This window comes from Papio anubis, chromosome 14 (genome assembly GCF_008728515.1).
Source record: "Papio anubis isolate 15944 chromosome 14, Panubis1.0, whole genome shotgun sequence".
NCBI lineage: Eukaryota > Metazoa > Chordata > Mammalia > Primates > Cercopithecidae > Papio > Papio anubis.
In genome coordinates, this window is record NC_044989.1 from 33,280,024 (window position 1) to 33,299,122 (window position 19,099).

The window sequence follows — 19,099 nt, forward strand, 5'->3', positions numbered from 1 at the left end:
GAGCATGCAGTGTTTACAATAGGGTTTATGCTCCTATGGGAATCTATTGCCACAGCTGATCTGACAGGAGGCGGAGCTCAGATGGTCATGCTCGCTTGCCTGCTGCTCACCTCCTGCTGTGCAACCTGGCCTCTAAGAGACCACAGATAGGTACCTATCCATGGCATGGGGGCTGAGGACTCCTGCTTTACACTTAAGATATAGTTTGGATGTTGTGCCCACCCAAATCTCATGTTGAGATGTAATCTCCAGTGTTGGAGGTGGGGCCTGGTGGGAAGTGATTGGATCATAGGGACAGATTTCTCATTAATGGTTTGGTACAATCCTCTTAGTGCTGTTCTTATGATAGCGAGTGAGTTTCTTTTCTCTTCTTTTCTTTTCTTTCTTTCCTTTCTTTCCTTTCCTTTCCTTTCCTTCCTTCCTTCCTTCCTTCCTTCCTTCCTTCCTTCCTTTCCTTCCTTTCCTTCCTTCCTTCCTTCTCTCTCTCTCTGTCTATGTCTCTCTCTCTCTCTCTCTCTCTCTTTCTTTCTGTCTGTCTGTCTCACTCTGTTGCCCAGGCTGCAGTGCAGTGCAGTGGTGCACTCTTGATCTTGGCTCACTGCAACCTCTGCCTCCCAGGCTCAAGCATGCCACCATGCCTGGCTAATTTTTGTATTTTTAGTAGAGACAGGGTTTTGCCATGTTGGCCAGGCTGGTCTCGAACTCCTGACCTCAGGTGATTCACCCTTCTCGGCCTCCCAAAGTGCTGGGATTATAGGCATGAGCCACCACGCCCAACCGATAGTGAGTGAGTTCTGGTAAGCGCTGGTCATTTAAAAGTGCCCCCTCTCTGTCTTGCTCTTGCTCTGGCCATGTGGCTCATCTGCTCCCGCTTTGCCTTCCACCATGATTGTCAGTTTCATGAGGCCTCCCCAGAAGCCGAGCAGATGCCAGTATCATGCTTCCTGCATAGCCTGCAGAACTGCGAGCCAATTAAACTCTTTTCTTTATAGATTACCCAGTCTCAGGTATTTATAGCAATGCAAAAATGGACTACTACTACTTACCTTTCCTGAGGCTGTTGTCTCTGTTGGGCATTGAGGAGTTTCTAGAAGTCTCTCTTTCTTTAACTTTGTGGCATGCAATGAATCATCAGAATAATTAACCCAGTCAATTGTAAACAAAGTGATTGATGGATGCCATCAGATCACAAAAGTTCCTATTACCGTAAATACAAGTGGATAAGTAAATCAAAATAATGTTTCAAATCCTCAGTAGGCCTCTTTTTCTGTTTCTAATTGAAGATTGTCACATCAACACATAAACAAAAATGCCTGTGAAGGAAATGTGTATTTTAGTGCACTGCATTTTTATATCTGAAGTTTATTTCTATTCCTAACTTTAAATGCTGAGAAAGGGATTTGTTTTGGTGCTTACAAAATTTTCCCATTTGCTCTTTGGGCTCTCACAAGTTGACAACAAATTACTGAGACCGAGGGTTTTTGTCTTTTTCTGTTATTCTAGAAAACGCTGTATCCTCTGTATGGAGGGAAATTTCTGGTTTGATTAACACTGTAAATTATTATGAGACAAAGCCTAAATATAAAAGATTACTCACACAGGCTCTTATGATGAGTAAGATATTATGTATTAAAAATCAGGGTTAATAGTTTAACAGGCTCGTTATGGTTCAGAAATCCCCTAGGGGACTTCAACCGTCTTTTCTGGATGTTCACTTTGCCAAATAGGCTGCCTCTATGTCATACCTGAAGGGCGGGCTCAGACACTGATTGGGGGAAGTGTCACCCTTACTATAGCAAGAAGTCAGACATCCAAGGTCAGACACTATGCAAAGTCAGATACTTCAAGGGCTTTCCTTGGAAGGGAGGATGAAAAGGGAAGGGTAGGAACATCAGCTCAGGTGAGACATATGAATTCAACGAAACATCAGGGATGGTTTGTCATGTTTGCGAGCAGCACAGAAAACGGCAGTTTGCTCCAAGTTCCCAGCACACCAAAGGGGGCAGCAGCGCGTCTGTAAAGTGCGTTGTCGACTTGGTGATAATTTCTGTTTGCATTCACACTCAATGATAATCTCAACTGTTCGAGGCAATTCAACAGATAACAATGCGGAAGTTTGGTCTAAAGCCACCTGAAATAACTTCCACGAGCTCTTCCAGCTCTTCTGATAAAGCTGCCTTTGATAGTTTTCATTAACCCCTCCCATATTTGCTCCTCAGAGTCCCTTGGCTTAGCAGCCCCAGACTTTGAAGTCCAACCTAAGCATTCTTAGATGATGAGTGAGGGTCTGCCTTCCCCAGCACCAGCCACTTAGTCAGGCTTGTGGCTGGTCTAACAAACTGGAGCCTGGAATTCTGAGAAAACGAAACCAAACAGTTGTACTCCGGGGTTAACACAGAGTAACTTCCACCTGCTGTGTCAGTTGGTGATCCTTTCTCTTGCTGTTGGAGAGCCCCAGTGAAAACTTCAGTGAAATGAGAGGGCATGGAGCCTGCCAGTCGCCCGCCCTGCACACACACACACACGCAAACACATTTAACTTTCCACTTGCAGTGACCTGCCCTCCAGTGTGACTTATCAGCTGTTTGGCTTTTGTCACTAAAGGAAAACAAATTGTGGAATGTCCTGCTCTGCATGCTTATGAGATGGCCGAGCCAACTTAGGGGTTATGAGGTGGTTTGCAAGTGAGGAGAAGAATGATCTTCAGTTTCTGACCTCCTGGCACGGTGGCGGGCGGTATTTATCAGGAGGTACATGTGACTGGTTAAGACTCAGAGAGCCCCAGCCTGAAGGAAACAGCTGCTCTCGGCGTGCTCCGGCACTTGGCAGCTGGACAGGCAGAGTGCTGATGTGAAAAATATCACCACGACAAAACCACCCCAGTAAGTAACTAGAGAACTTTCCTCTCTCTCTCTCTCTTTCATTCTCTCTCCGTGTGTGTGTGTACGTGTGTGTGTTGCAAGCCACCAAAAACTTATTATTTTGATTGTGGTTTCCCTCTGGCACGATAGGAGGAGATATTTTATTTGTACCTGTTAACAGCCATTGGTGTTTTCACAGCCCTTTTTCAGAACCTGTTATTTTCGGCAATGGTATCTTGTAACTTTGAGGATGAACGGGGCATGTGGCTTCACTCCTGTCTAGGAAACAGCGAGTTTGTTTCCCAGTGTTCGGGACTTTTCTGGTCCATGGTGTTTAGGTTCAAAGCCAAGATTCAGGTTATGAAGTAGAGACTTCATTGAAGTGAGTTGATGACTAGATTTGATTTTAATCTGTTTCTACCACTGAAACCTGAAAACATACTTGTTTAAAATAACTTGTGAATTTGTTGTATGGCTGACTTGGCTTTTCCTATGCAATTTTTGAGAATATTTCATTTAACTGTGTAGAACTGTCTGCAGTATAGAAGATTGACACAATAATATTTAGATTCACATTAGAAATCATATTTAGATTTCTTGCATGGTTTCCAACTAATTGAAAGCTGTATTTTATAGCTACTTTATTTCCCCCCCAACAAGCTAATTCACCTTCATTACTTTTAAATGTTCAGTTGCCCCTGGTCTTCCTTATTTTAGTGTTTTCGTGATGCTCGGGCTGTTTCTTCCTTGTTTATGACCTGGTTGGGAAAGTGCTGCCTGCAGCTGATGATTAACTCTGGGAGGCCTGGCATCCAAATTACAGAGAGGACCGGCTCTTTCTCAGGTTCATTCAGCAGTAATGGCGCTTGCTCTTGGGAGAGCAGCAAAGCAGGCACCATGCTGGAACTGAGCTGTTGTTCAGCGACTTTTGTCCTTCCTTGGTAGTCACCAGACAGAATGCTTCAGAGGAAAGGCAAAAGGGGAAAAGAGAGAGGGCAGAGCTCTAAACTGATGACGTAAACCTCTCAAAGTGACAGGTCTTTGAATCAGAGGCTGCAGGGAGATAACCAAACAGGTTCCTGTTTCTGGAGATTGCATGGACCTTGAGGAGGGCGGGTAGAGAGGGGCTGTTTTTATTTGAAGTCTCACCAAATAGTTGTTTTGCTTGTGATAAGCCTAGGACAACCTGGAGTGCGCTTGTTTCCTCGTGTGACAAATGGATTCTCAAACAGGCTCAAGTTATACGATTTTCTTTCACCCTCTGCCCCCTGCCATGAGGGAACACTATTCTCTCCCCATCTTTACCGCCCCTTGTTGTTTGTGGAGAATGGATTAAAATTGACCCAGGGCACGCCACTTCTGTGGTCGAGTTTCCCTTAACACAGTGGGTCTTGGGTACCACACCAACCAATGTTCTCTGATGGAAGCACTTTCAGATGCCCTGTCTAAACAAATGGCTAGCCTGACACTGAGAAGTTCTCCACCTTCTTTTCCTTAAAATTTAGAAGAATCCACAAAACCTAGAGTGGCCAATGAGGAAAAATAGTCCCAACTTCTTCACTGTTCCTCGGTATGGCATTTGTGTGAGGTCCTTGGGTCAGCCGGTGGCCATGTGGTCTGTGACTTCCCTGTCTGACTGCTGGGGGAGGGGGGTCCTCCTGAGTCATTCTTTAGGGAGTTTGTTCCTGGTATAGTTTCATTTCTTCCACAGGTTGATAGTGGAAGAGAACCCTCTGGTGAAACTGTGTCTCTGGAATCATCGAGCCTCCCATAATAAAATGGAAGGTCTAAATGGGAGCAGTTGAATTATCCAACTGCTATATTTTTGAGAGCCAACAGACTCTTTTGAAAAACCCGTGATACCCTGACTTTTCAAAATATTAATAGCAAAATAATAAAAAATAATGATTTTACTTGCAGATAGCACATCCATTGACTCAAAGACGTTTTGACCAGGATAGGAATGACAGAATGTGCAATTTAACTCTTTCATTTCAAAGATGAGGAAACTGTAGCAAATTTATTGAAGTCACAGTGCAGAGCCAGAAGAGACAGCTCGAGGCTTCTACGACTATTACCATAATAATTTCAATGCTAATAACAATCCCTTACATTTATTGTGCACCTACTATGCCAAATGATGTGCTAAACAAGTGTATTTATTTTCATAGTCTCCTCACAATAACTCTATGTGCTATATATTATTATTCCAGTTTTATAGATAGGAAACCGAGGTTCAGAAACCCCTTAGTTACTTGACCATACGTAACACAGACAGGAGGGACACCTGGATCTGACTGTAGAACCTGTAGACATTAAAAAATAAAAGTGGAATCCCACACATTTAAATTTAAAAACTCACAACATGCAAATGAGAGTATTTCCAGCACGATATGATTACACACACAATGTGTGTTATGGCCTCTTCGAGTTCTCCATGACAGGAAGGGCTAGGTTTCCCCCTGGGACAGTCCAAGCCCAAGCTCTATAGGATCACTGGCTGGTGACATGTTTTTCTCTTTGAAAATAGTTCAGTGACGGTCCTGATGTTGGTAAGAACAGCAACTGGGAACTTTGTTATTAACCTCCAGCACACGGCTCCCATGCCCCTTCTGGCCTTTCCCTCCATTTTTCCTGTCACTCCTTTCCTTTGGAAGACAGCCACTCCGCCCATGCCCCACCCCAAATGGCTGGCTTAGTGTTGATAAAGCTATTATCAGACCCGTTCCCTGTACTCAGCCTGGAAGGTTGGTTGTCTGAGTAGGTTGCTGATGAATAGAAACCATGCACTCTGCCACTCTGCTCCATTTTTTTGAGCTGTGGGTGTAGGGGGTGGGTCACAGGGCAGGGGACTAGCTGGCAGGAGGGAGGGAGGAGAGGTGTGCTCTTCTCCGCTGCCTGCACCTGCCATTTACCCTGAGTCACACTTCTCTGCACACCAGTTGCATATCTAAAATTCTGGCGGTCTCATGGGTGGGCCATGAACCTGTGGATTTTCTGGGTCATCAGACATGCAGAGCCCTTAAGAAACCTGCCTCCTCCTGAATCCTTTTAAAAATGTCGCTTGCTGCCCGCATTCCTCCACTTTAGGTTAAGTGTCAAAATTAGGGTTGGAGATAATGGGAAAGAGCACCAGGTAGTACATAATCAGCAGGGGACCTTTGAATAATCAGGAGGAAAATCGAGCACAAGTATGCCATGTGTGGATATCTCTGAGAAAGTTATCAATGTTTCTGCAAGGTCATTCTGACAAGATTGCACATTTTGAAGATCAAGCTATTTATAGCATGAAAGAGGAATTTTTAATCTTTAATCCCACCTGCCTGCTGCCTCTAAAACTAAGCCCAACTCAGTAGTAGTCAGTGATGTGGTTTGCTAGGCCACAACCCCTGGGAATTGCCTCCAGTCCTTGCTAGGAATTGCTCACTTCCATAGAAATTGGCATTGTACAGGGGTGTCATATGGGTACATGTGAAGTGGACTCAGAATCACGACAGAGTCCACAGGTCATACTTGATGCGTTTTGGGGGACCTTTTACAATACGGAAACAAATTCTGGGATACAATGCCTATTTTATTTCTTCATTTTTGCCTGATTATGTGTTTCTAAGACATCTGCTTCCAAAAAATTAACTTTCTTGAATCTTCCTTTCCTTTGATATTGATTTCTCACTAACAGTCTCTGGAGTTAACAGATCCAGTGTCATGTTCCCACTGCTCTATGGGATTTGAAGTCTTTGGATTTTTTTGCTGTTTCAAGTGATTATTATAGCTTCAGAGTCTGTAGTGTGTAGAGTCACTGTGCTTTGATCTTTGAACACATCTTTGGTATTGAGAAGATGAACCTCTGCATTTATATATACTGGCATAAGGCACTTTCTTGCACCTTGACATAATCCCATGAAAAAGGGAGGGTATCATCACCATTGTTTTCCAAGAGGAAACAGAGGACGAGAGAAAATGAGTGACTTGTCTATGGTCATGGGAAAAGTAACTGTCAGAGCTCAACTATATCTCCTGTCTACTGACTCCAAGTGCCAAGCTTTTTCTGTTAGTTATGCCATCTTTCAGAAAAAGACCAATTTCAACTATTTCATGACCATGCACTTACATAATCTGTGGAGTTATCTTTGGTGATAAAAAGTTGTGTAATTTGTATTCTCTTCTGATAGGCAAAGAGTGAATGGATGACCAATTTGCGACATGCCACTCATGATATTTCCAAAGCCTATGGACATTTGACTTTGGAAACAGGGTCAGCTTAGTCGGCAGTACACAGTATTTGCTTAGGGTAACTTTTTTTGTTTTTTTTCAGACGGAGTCCCACCTCTGTCGCTCAGGCTAGAGGGCAGTGGGACGATCTTGGCTCACTGCAACCTCCGCCTCCCAAGTTCAAGCGATTCTCTTGCCTCAGCCTCCTGAGTAGCTGGGACTACAGGTGTGCGCCACCACACCCAGTTAATTTTTGTATTTTTAATAGAGACAGGGTTTCACCATGTTGGCCAGGCTGGTCTCAAACTCCTGACCTCAGGTGATCCTACCCGCCTTGGCTTCCCAAAGTGCTGGGATTATAGGCGTGAGCCACTGTGCCTGGCTAGCTTAGGGTACTATTTTTAAAGGAACTTAGTGATCATTTTTCTGTCTTGAAGACTCATGTGGTCAAGTTGGAGTTATACCAACTATGGCATGATGTAACATTCAGCTTTGAGAGACAATTTGGTTGTTTCCTGTGATATGAAAACTGCAGTCTGCTCTTCAGTGTGCACTCTCCTTGCCCAACAAAACCATCAGCATTCTTGAAAGTTCTGCCTGGGTACAGCACCTTTATTCCTGTGGAGGTATAATATACTCTAAACACCATGAATAGTGTCCATTGTGATCATTTCCCTCTGCATGATTATCTGCCCACAACTGAGAGAGTCTTAAGTTGCTTGAATAATGGAGATGTTTCACTATCTGTCAGTTTCCCAATATGGCCATTCAGTTCATTGTATGACAGCATCATCCGAATGTTGGCAAGGTCATGAAAATGGCAGTTCATGTTGCCTGATGATTTTACAGTGCATGTTGTAATGGCCAGGGCTTAGAGGTAGGGGAAAAACATGTGGACAGCTTTGTGACAAGAGTCTCTATTATAGAGTTTCTTTCTAAAGTAACTTTTTCTGAGTATGAATGTGAAAGGTAGCCTTCTTCGAATTAAAAAATATCCTGAAAAACATTTAATGTCTGAGCTGACTCAAAGAGCATTTTTCTTTAGTGATTACTGTGATAATCAGAATTTTCTTCACCTTTCAAGAGGACAAAAGGGAACAACTATGATTTACAAAAAAAGAATATGAAATAGTAAGTTGGAAGTATACCTTCCTGGATTGTAGTCTGTAGAATGTGGGGTAATAGAAACCTTGATGCCCCTATTGTAAATGGAGAATTCAACTCAATGTATAAATGATTTCTGTGGTTGTAGATATCCCATCTTTTAAGTTTCTATTTGAATAGATTGGTAATTTTATTTTCTGAAGTCTTCTCTATTTGTCAAATGCTGCCTTATCTTTGTTGGTTTAGGTGGTTTGATCTCCACCCCACAGTAGGTTCTAAGCCCCTTGGAAAGATCATTATGCCATTGATTTGCTAAAGTATTGTAAGTGTTCTCAGAGTTTCAACTCTTAATATGTTCCAAGTGCAACTTTGACGGAAAACTAATAATGTAGGGAAAATAATATGGAAAAAAATTAAATTCATATCTAATCCCAGAAGCATGTTTTAGCCACTATTTATTTTTTTATTTTTTTTATTTTTATTTTTTGAGACAGATTCTCACTCTGTCACCCAGGCGGGAGTGCAGTGGCACAATCTCAGCTCACTGCCACCTCCATCTCCCAGGTTCAAGCGATTCTCCTGCCTCAGCCTCCTGAGTAGCTGCCACTATAGGCACGTACCACCACGCCTGGCTAATTTTTGTATTTTTAGTAGAGACGGGGTTTTGCCATGTTGACCAGGCTGGTCTTGAATTCCTGACCTCAAGTGATCTGCCTGCCTCGGCCTCCCAAAGTGCTGGGATTACAGGTGTGAGCCACTGTGCCCGGCCTAGTCACTACTTTTCTGTTGTTGAATCATTTCAAAAATCACAGACAACTGCATTTGATTGTGTGTATGCAGTTTTAATTGCTTGTCCTTTTCCCATTTGGGGTGTTTGTACTATGCTAGAGACCTTAATAGTTAATGAATTGACCAAAAGGAGTAGTGACAAGCTATGGAAGAACTCAGGCAAAGAGGTGATCAATCTGTGATGGAATCAGACTCCATTAAAAAAAAAAAATTTGGCTTAGTCACTTCTCTGTTTTGTTTTGAGAAAGTAAAAATTTCCCCTCCATCCAGCAATTCAAATTTGGCTGAACCAAGTTTCTTTGGAGTCTTTGACATAAATGAACTTTGGGAAGACACCAGGAGGAATTCTTTCCTAGGCATGTGCACAGGTGGGTTGGTGTTACAGAACTCCCTAGACCTGGAATGAAAGGAGTAAAGAAGAAATGTCCTTTTCTGGCCACACTCTAACAACTTGCTTGTGACTATCGGGGATGAATCTCTTCAAGTCTCAAGTTAATATAGATTTCTGGAGCTCATAAACTACTCAAGAATTTTTAAACAGTTTTAAATAAGAATTGGGTATAATCTCCATATTTGGTTCTGGAAAACTCATACCATGAGTTCAATTTGACTGAACTTTGAATTCTGCTCAGCTTTCAGTTCTGTTTTTTAAAAGTAGAAAGTATTCCATTTATGCATGGAATGCTTGCCGTTCAAAATCATCTGAGTTGACAGGATGTTTTAGAGATCATTATTTTTTTATGGCAAGGACAGTGCACAGTCTGAATGGTGGTGCTGGAGATTTCTCTGTAATCCATTTCTCTCCCCAGTCACTCTTGATTCTGAAATGAATTCCTGTCTTTCTACTTTCCTTCTCTTGTAGGCATTTAAATTGTGTCTGCTATTGAGAGAGGAAATAAAGCAACATTTATTTTCACATCACTCAGAGGTAGACAGCATTAGCACTCTTGCAGAAGAGAAAAATAAGTTTTAGAGAAGTCATATACTTTGTAGAAGGTCACAAGTCAGTGAGTAAGAGTCTAGTCCTAGTCTGCCTGGAAACAAAGTAGGTGCCTTTTTCATCCAATCACATTGTCTCTCACTGTGTCTATGTTAAAGCTGATACCCTCGGCTCGGCCGGGTGCGGTGGCTCACGCCTGTAATCCCAGCACTTTGGAAGGCTGAGGCGGGCGGATCACCTGAGGTCGGGAGTTTGAGACCAGCCTGACCAACAAAGAGAAACCCCGTCTCTACTAAAAATACAAAAATTAGCCAGGTGTGGTGGTGCATGCCTATAATCCCAGCTACTAGGAGGCTGAGGCAGGAGAATCGCTTGAACCCGGGAGGTAGAGGTTGCGATGAGCCGAGATTGTGCCATTGCACTCTAGCCTGGGCAACGAGAGTGAAACTCCATCTCAAAACAATAACAACAACAACAACAAAACTCTATGAAAAGGGAAGCCATTCTGTGGAGTTGGGATTCTGCTGTCCTTGTCAATTGATATTATGATGTCAATTGATATTATGTCATGTCATGCCTATTACATACCCATTTATATTAAAAGGATGCTGTAGGACAAAGAAATATCCCTGGACTCTGGATTTGTAATTGCACCCTGCAGTCTCTTTTTAGCTTCTACCCAGAACACATTCAGTTTTTATTATTGAGGTGTTCTCTCAACTGTGCTGCTCTGTATCTTTGGCAGGGTGCTACTGCAGAGCTAAGCCTTTGGCAACACTCAAAAATCATTATACTATCTCAGATGGTGACAGGTGTGGAAAAGATCTTGACTGTTGGACTAGCTGATTAACTAGCAGTGACAGTTTGCTTTAAAATGTATTTGGTTTTTACAAGAAGTGACATAATATTGGCACTAAGAGGGACAATCATATTCATTCCCATGAAATGTTTCTTGGGGCCATGATTACAGATAGATAAAAGGGCCAAGCAGACCTTGAAGCAGAACCAGTGTAAAACATCTCATGCATTTTAATTCTTTATGTTTTTAGAGAGGAATATTGCTTTCATCCTCTCTTTGGAATTTGCGGGAACTTTGGTTGACTTAAGCCAATGATGGTGGATTTATTATGTAAGAATTGAAGGTTTGTCTTTTTCAGCTACAAAGATGACTGAGACATGTGTCATGCATAAAATTCTGCAACTATTTGGAATACCATCTCACATCTAACTGTGGATGAGAGGCTAATATATTTGGGAAATTGTTTTGAGCTTTAATCACCAGTTTTAGAAATTTTCCTCAACCAAAACTTCAGGAATTACAGTCTAGTAGAATCCAGGATTTACATTTAGGTAACAAAAGTAAGGGACAAAATCCAGAATATATTTTCATACAAGATGATTCACTTGGTATTTCTTTTTTTTTTTTTTTTTTTTTTTTTTGAGAGACAGAATCTCACTCTGTCACCTAGTCTGGGATATAGTGGCACAATCTCGGCTCACTGCTACCTCCGCCTTCTAGTTCAAGTGATTCTCCTGCCTCCGCCTCCTGAGTAACTGGGATTACAGGTGCCCACCACCACACCCAGCTAATTTTTGTATTTTGTTTTAGTAGAGATGGGGTTTTGCCATGTTGGCCAGGCTGGTCTTGAACTCCTGACCTCCTGACCTCAAGTGATCTGCCTGCCTTGGCCTCCCAAAGTGTTGAGATTACAGGCATGAGCCACTGCACCTGGCCTCACTTGGTATTTCTAAGCATATGCTTTTGTGCTGCATATTGCACAAACATGAAGAATACAGAATTTATCCCATAGGATTTTACTGTTTAGTTAAATAGATCAATATTTTTAAAAGGTTACAATAATCATCTTACAATACATAAACGTATTTCTGTAAAAGAGGATGTTTCCAAAATGTTCTGTGGGAATTCAGAGAGAGGAGATAATTAACTGTATCAGGATGAATCAGGGATGATTCCCTCAGGTTGGTGACATTTAAGCTGGGTATAAAAGGATCAAAAGTCATTGTTCAAGAAGAAAAAGAGTATATTTGAAAGAGTGTGTTCCAGAAATAACATGTAACTTGATAGAACTGAGTCATAGAGTAGTACATGGTGGAGGATGGAGGGGAGAAAAGGAGCAAAGATAAGGTGGTTCCAGGTGGTTAACAGTAGTGTTTGCCCTTCTGAAACGTATCAGTATTTTCAAGAACTGTTTAGAGTTAAAAGAATTCTTTTATTATGGCACATTTCAACCATATATAAAAATAGACCAAATAGTATAATTAACCCCCATTTATTATCTAACTTTAACAATTTTCAATTCATGGTCATTCTTATTTAATTTATATCCCTACTGATGCTCTCCTCTTCCCATATTAGCTTTGAAGTAAATCCCAGATATTTCATCATTCCATCTGTAAATATTTTAGTATGTGTTTCTAAAAGATAAGTTCTCTTAAAAAGTTCACAATGTCATTCAGACATCCAAAATAATTAATAATAATTCTTAACTATTATTGTAGTTTGTCAAGTAGAGGGATGACATGAGTACATTTACATTCTGGAAAAAAATCTCTGAAGGCAATAAGGAGGACAGATCAGAGAAAGAAAAATACCAAAGACCAAAAGAAGACTCCAAAGATAGGTTTGAATCAAGACAATGATAATAGAGAGGATGGAAGAATTTTCAAAATGTTTAAAAGGTAAAGTTGATAGTTCTTGAGATTAATTGTATTTGGGTATGCAGAAAAGGAGGGAGGTTAAAGAAGTTTTGGAGGTTTTAATTTGAATAATCAGCATATGAATATGCCATTAGCCTTATAGGGAAAGGATTCCTTGAAAAGCAGTTAGCCTGGTTCAGCATTATACAGAGACTATAGGAAACAAATAAAAAAATATCTTCCTACTACCCTCAAACAAAACTTTGAGATTTTCACCTGTAGTCCTAGCTACTTGGAAGGCTGAGGCAGGAGGATTTCTGGAGCCCAGAAGTTTGAAGCCAGTTTGGGTGACATAGTGAGACCCCATCTCAAGAAAACAACAATAGAACTTTGAGACTCAGAGCATTTAGAATAATTCTGATTGCTCCACCTTAAGAAAGCCATTAAAGCCAGCCATGGTGGCTCATGCTTGTAATTCTAGCGCTTTGAGAGGCTGAAGCAGGAGGATCACTTGAGCTCCTGAATTTGAGAACAACCTGGGCAACATAGTTGCAGACAGCAGTACACTTCATTCCTAAACATTTTATCATGTATATATGTATATTACCAACTATAGTTTGTTATTGCAGAATTTATACTTTACACAAGAGAGATTAAACTTATACATTTATTTTCTCAATGGGAAAAGCCGTGATTCAAGAAAGATTAACACAATTCATAGTTGATTTTTACTTGATTATTTATGAAAGCAAGAAACTGAGAACCTCTTGATTTTCAAAAGTTGTTGCCATACAGAGCAGCCACATTCTACTACAAAACAGCCTTTGAGTAACTATCAAGTATTGTCCTGGCAAAACACGTTCCTCTCAATAAATGTTAGTTGAATTTGAATGTAAAGAAACTGACACCTAAAAATGCAAGCTTTGTGCCAGTAACTGACAGATTTTGTACTAGAACAAATTACTTCTAATAGTTTCTCATTGAGCATCACTCCTTACCTCTGACAACTCTGAATAGTAATAATAGAACACAGAAGATGCTTTATTAGTAAAAAGGTAATACCTTCTGTATCAAGTCATTGTGAGATTGCTCAAGGCTCAATGGGACCGAGGAGTTGGGCCGTTGGAAAGGGGGTAAAATTCTCTGACAAGAAAGAACTCTCTATACACAATGGAAGAAAAAATGCCTGTGTTCACATTTACCCGCTGACTTCCTCCAGAAGAGGATTAAAGCAGCTTATGACAAAAAGCAAAAATAAAACACAACTGAAAATGATTAACACAGGAATAAAACAAGGGCCAAAATCCGCCAGTTAGTCAGGCGGGGGAGTCCATTTGGACCTAGAAAGCTTTAAAATGTTCTCAATTATGTCAAATTCTGACATGTTAAATCTTGCTGATTGGTTCAAGAATTAAAAATCAAGTTGAAATGATGTCTAAAAGACATGTTCATTTAAATGTTTTTTGTTGATGAAGACATCGAGTATTCATATGGAAACTGAAAAATTCAGTCAAACAGCCAGGCATTTGCCTACACAAGAAACAGACATTCTGATACTAGAAAAGATTTTAGGGGTTTGATTGACTTTTTTTGGTTTCCATTTTGATGTTATGGCATCAGTCTATATCAGTGGTTCTCAACTGAGAGTGGTTTTGCCTTCCAAAGGACATTTGGCAATGTCTTGGGACATTTTTGGTAGTCTCCACTGGGAGTGGTGGTGGAGTATTACTGGCATCTAGTGAGTAGAGACCAAGGATGCTGCTAAACATCCCAAAATGCTCATGACAGCCCTGCATGACAATGAATTATCCAACCAAATATGTCAATAGTACCAAGGTTGAGAAATCCCGATCTATGTGAAACAATTAAAAATCTCACTCAAACACTCCTTCAAAGACACTTTAGATGAGTTACATGCAACATTTTTGCTTGTCTGCTGCTGAGCAGTAAGTGGCAATGGCCTAATACACTTGCAGAAATACTGCTGCATCCGCGTCAGGGTGGAAATGAGATGTCAAATGGCCAGTCCTTCAGAATGAAAAGCCACGTTGAGTGGTTCACAACACAGGCTGACAGCACTCTTTGATGTCCAAAAGATCAAATGTTGGCAGGCAAGGATACTGATATTTAGCCAGCAGGAAAATATTCAAAGCAATGAGGGACACATTGTTGTTTCTGGTTTTTTTTGTTTTTGTTTTTGTTTTTGTTTTGTTTTTGCAACCTCTGGCTCTGTTACCCAGGCTGGAGTGCAGTGGTGCAATCTTGGCTCACTGTAACCTCTGCCTCCCAAGTACCTGGGACTACAGGCAGGCACCACCACACCTGACTAATTTTTGTTATCATCTGTAGAGAAGGGGGTTTCACAATGTTGGCCAGGCTGCTCTTGAACTTGTGAGCTCAAGCACTCCTCCTGCCTCAGCCTCCCAAAGTGCTGGGATTACAGGTGTGAGCCACTGCTCCCAGCTGACACATTGCTGATTAGGACGGAACAAAGGATCTTTAGGTCATAAGTCATGGGACAGTTGATCCTGGGACTTGGGAAGTTCATTTCTCTGTTTCTGGCTTTTTTCATCTTCAAAAACTCAGGAAAAGAGAACTGAAGGCATCAGAGCAGGCTGATTTGATACACCCTTGCTGCCAATCTGATGACTATCTATCTCTGATTTGTGAGATTCTTTCTCATGTTCCCCTTGCTAACTATTAGCCATGTTTGTAACCACGTTCTTTTTCTTCCTTCTTTCATATTGTAACTGGAACCCATCCGCTTCCCTTTGGTTATCTTCTCTTCCTTCTGAGTTTTCAGCTTCCTCTGCTAGATTCTCCTCATCAGTGCATAAGTGTGCTTCAGTAACTCTCATCTTATAAAAATATCCTTTGCTTGCCACAACCTCTGCCAAATTCTCTTCACTGCAATTCTAAACAAACTTGTTGCGCTCATATTCTACACACGTTATCTTTGTTTCTTTGCTTCTCATTTACTCTTGCACTCACACCAACTTAGCCTCTGCCCACAGTTCTGTAAAACTACCTTTGTCAAGGTCACCAGTGACCTTCTTGTATTAAATTTTTAAAAAGCAGATAATTTCCCCTTCTCCTCTTATTTAACTTCGCAGTAGCATTCAACATGATTGACAGCTTCAGCTTCCATTCTATCCCTGGCCTCATGGCACAGCGTGCTTTTAAGTTTTCCTTCTCTTTCTCTGACAGGAGCTCCTCAAGATGCTTTGCTGCTTCTCCTCCCCTCTCTGACCTCTACATGTTGCAAAGCCCAAGGCTTAAGAGTGGGTCCTCTTGTCCTGCCTCTTCATACTTGCTCCCTGAGCAATCTGAACCATTGCCATGGCGCTAAATGCTGCTCACCTGGTGATAACTCCCAATTGTAAATTCCATCTCAGATCTTTCCCTGGAGTTCCAATTTGTATATGTAACTGCAACTCAAGATTCACACATAGTTTCTCACCTGGCCTGTTTAGTTCACTGCTGGATACCCAGACCCTGGCATAATGTCTGGAAGGTAGAGATATATTTGTTTAGCCAGTAAAGAATGATTTGGATAGATTTGGATACTGGGCCTAAAACAGACACATTGTTTTTTTCTGTGACAAGGTAAGAGTGAGCTGCTTTTGTTGTCAGAGTTACACTTTTATTATATTAAAAGATAACACTTAGACTAGGCAGGTGGTTCATACCCGTAATCCCAGAGCTTTGGGAGGCCAAGGCAGGTGGATTGCTTGAGGCCAGGAGCTTGAGACCAGCCTGGCCAACATGGGGAAACCTCATCTCTACTAAAAATACAAAAATTAACTGGGCGTGGTGGTGCATTGCCTATAGTCCCAGCTATTTGGGGGGCTGAGGCAGGAGACTCACTTGAACCTGGGAGGCAGAGGTTGCAGTGAGCCGAGATCGTGCCACTCTACTCCAGCCTGGGCAACAGAGCGAGACTCTGTCTGAAAAAAAATAAAAATAAAAAAAGTAACACTTAAGTGTCACCCAGAACAAAAAAGAAACAAGATACTATTTAATAACTGCTTATTGGTTGACGGGTAGATTGATTAATCAATTGGAAATGTATTAATACTTAATCTTGTTGTATTCCAACTTATTTATTCATAACATAGAAATAATGCTATTACTTGCCAAAGCATTTTAAAGGACAAAGGTAATTGCTTTTTAATATCCTGTGGAGAAAGACACTAACTACATACAGAATTGCACACAAGATGGTGTAGAGATCGCATGCATTATCAATTTCCTTAGTCTGAGGACTACATTGCATTTGCGTCTGAACTCCTGTTGTTTGTGAGCCAACAAAATATCAACAGTCCTCATTGTTATAAATCTTATTTGAAAGCTACCATTGGATAGTGTTTTTGTGATGTGGCTAGAATTATATAATTGTTTATGCAGCCTTGTAGCCATCTCTTAGCTGCCCTGCACCGAGAGGTGCCAGGTGAGGATGGTGGACAGCACAGTACAGTAGCCCCTGGCTGAGGCCTAGGCTAGAGCACAATGGACTTTCTGGCATCTGGCCAAGGTGCTGAAGGGTAACGGGGGTGAACAAAGTGGAGAAGGAGGCAACTTCATGGGCAGGAGTCAGGAGTAGTAGATCTAGACCTGGACAGGATCATAGGTACTTCTGTGAAAGAGAAAACCTGTTTTCAGAATTGAATGTTCAGTCTGAGGTTGCTCATGGAATCTTGAGAGGAGATGAAAACTTCAGTATCTTAAATTTTTGTGACTCCAGACAGCTGATGGTGAGAATCAGGAGGTGAAGTTATTTTTCCTCCCCTTTTGCATTGGGCAAGTTCATTTGCTTTAAGGTAATAAAAAATAACATTGAGTGGTAGAACCTCAAGAATACTGATTTCCCTTTGTCTTCTTCAGAAATCCTCTGGGGCAATTGGCCTTTGTGTGTTTGAGTAGAGATTATGAAACTTTTATTACAGACCCCCTTCGAGCCCCCAAGGAAGGCTATGGGCCTTTACCCTAGAAAGAAGCCCATGGACACAAATACACAAAATTCTGTGTATGATTTCAGGGTTGTACAGATCTCCGATCGTTGGTTGGCAGCCTAGATGTGGACTGAATTTTGTGCCCCCAGCATCCACATGTTAAAGCTCTAACCCCCAGTGTGACTGTATTTGAAGAAGAGCCTATAAGGAGGTAATTACAGTTAAACAAAGTCACAACAGTGGGGCTGTAATCTCTGATAGGGCTGGTGTCCTTATAAGAGGAAGGGACACCAGACTTCTCTCCCTCTGCCATGTGAGAATACAGGAAGAAGGTGGCCATCTGCAAGCCAGAAAGAGAGTCCTCACCAGGGGCTTCTCAGCCTCCAGAGCTATGAGAAATAAATTTCTGTTGTTTAAGCCATCCAGTCTATGGTTTTTTGTTATACCAGCTTGGGCTAAGACAGGTCTCTATCCTGGAAGCTGCCCTGGCCTGTAATGTAGCTGTGCTCACGCTTACCGATCCATGGAGGGACCAGGATGGGGAGGGGAACGTTCCAGTGAGCGAATGTTCTGGGGAGGTGTATGAGAGCCTTGGTACACCGAAGCAGGTCAGCCAGTAGTATCACACCTGGCTCGCTCTGCCCAGGCTTCATGAGTCCGCAGTGACAGGGTGAAGTATGAAGGTCACCCAGAAGGATGATGTGCCATCATGCTGAGTGTGTACCTCTTCTTTAGGTGTTCATTTCACTGGGCTGGTTGTCTACTAGAACCAAGGGGCCTCTTTGAATTTCCTTTTAAGCATTTAATAAGAGGCATGCATCCTCCTAGACACAATCATCCATTTAGTAAAGTAGGCAAGTATCTCCGCACGGCTAAGATTGGAGCCACCTGAGCCCTAAACAACTGACATGTGGGAAGCATTCGCTCCAGACAAATCCACTTACCCCATCCCTATCCCTCTTGAGAAAGCTGCCATTGTCTGATGTGGGTAGAATTTGGGGACAACGACAGTGAGAGCTGCGGTATGCAGACTAGCTGGTCCAACACCTGGGAGAGCAGGGGCAGAGTCCCTACTGGTGCTGTCAGAGTGAGTTTGGACTGTGCAGAGCAGCACTTGAAAGTCTTTTCTGGAATAGTTGAAAAGAGAAGCCAAGGTTTGAGTGGCTAAAAGAAACCAGAAAAATCTGTGGGATTCAATGTGCTAGGAGTAAATGAACAGTGTCAGGACCCAAGTGTTGGAGCCAGAGAACCAGTGGTTTGTGCCAAGACCCATTTAGAGTTCCCAGACTCCACCTTCTCAAGCTCACCTCTACCAAGTCACCTTCACCCATCTCACAGACATCCAGACCTGCTTCAGATGCCCGGCACCCAATAGCCAGGGATTAGAGCTTTTTATTGAAATCCCTGCTATTGTTTTAGACCAGACTGCTGACTTTAAAAAAAAGGCTTTGACTAGGAGAGATGACCACAATAATCTTTACAAAATTAAAAAAAATAGATTCCCTTGAAATCAGACCAGTGAGCAGAAATTCCATGACTGATGATAGCATATAGCTGTTTCATTTCTCCATATCAAAATGGCC

At 41.8% G+C, this 19,099-nt stretch overlaps 1 protein-coding gene across 5 annotated transcripts in view; it reads left to right on the forward strand.

Annotated features, from left to right (window-relative positions):
* RASGRP3 (RAS guanyl releasing protein 3) overlaps positions 1 to 19,099 on the forward strand; it is a 133,779-nt gene that overhangs the window by 44,358 nt on the left and 70,322 nt on the right. For 4 of the 5 annotated variants that reach the window (XM_009183970.4, XM_017947422.3, XM_017947419.3 and 1 more), the window contains exon 1: positions 990 to 2,882. The exons of the other annotated variant lie outside the window; for it this stretch is intronic. The gene's annotated coding sequence lies outside the window, so the exon portion shown is untranslated. Of the gene's footprint in view, positions 1 to 989; positions 2,883 to 19,099 lie in introns of those variants that run through there. 5 annotated transcript variants of the gene reach the window in all.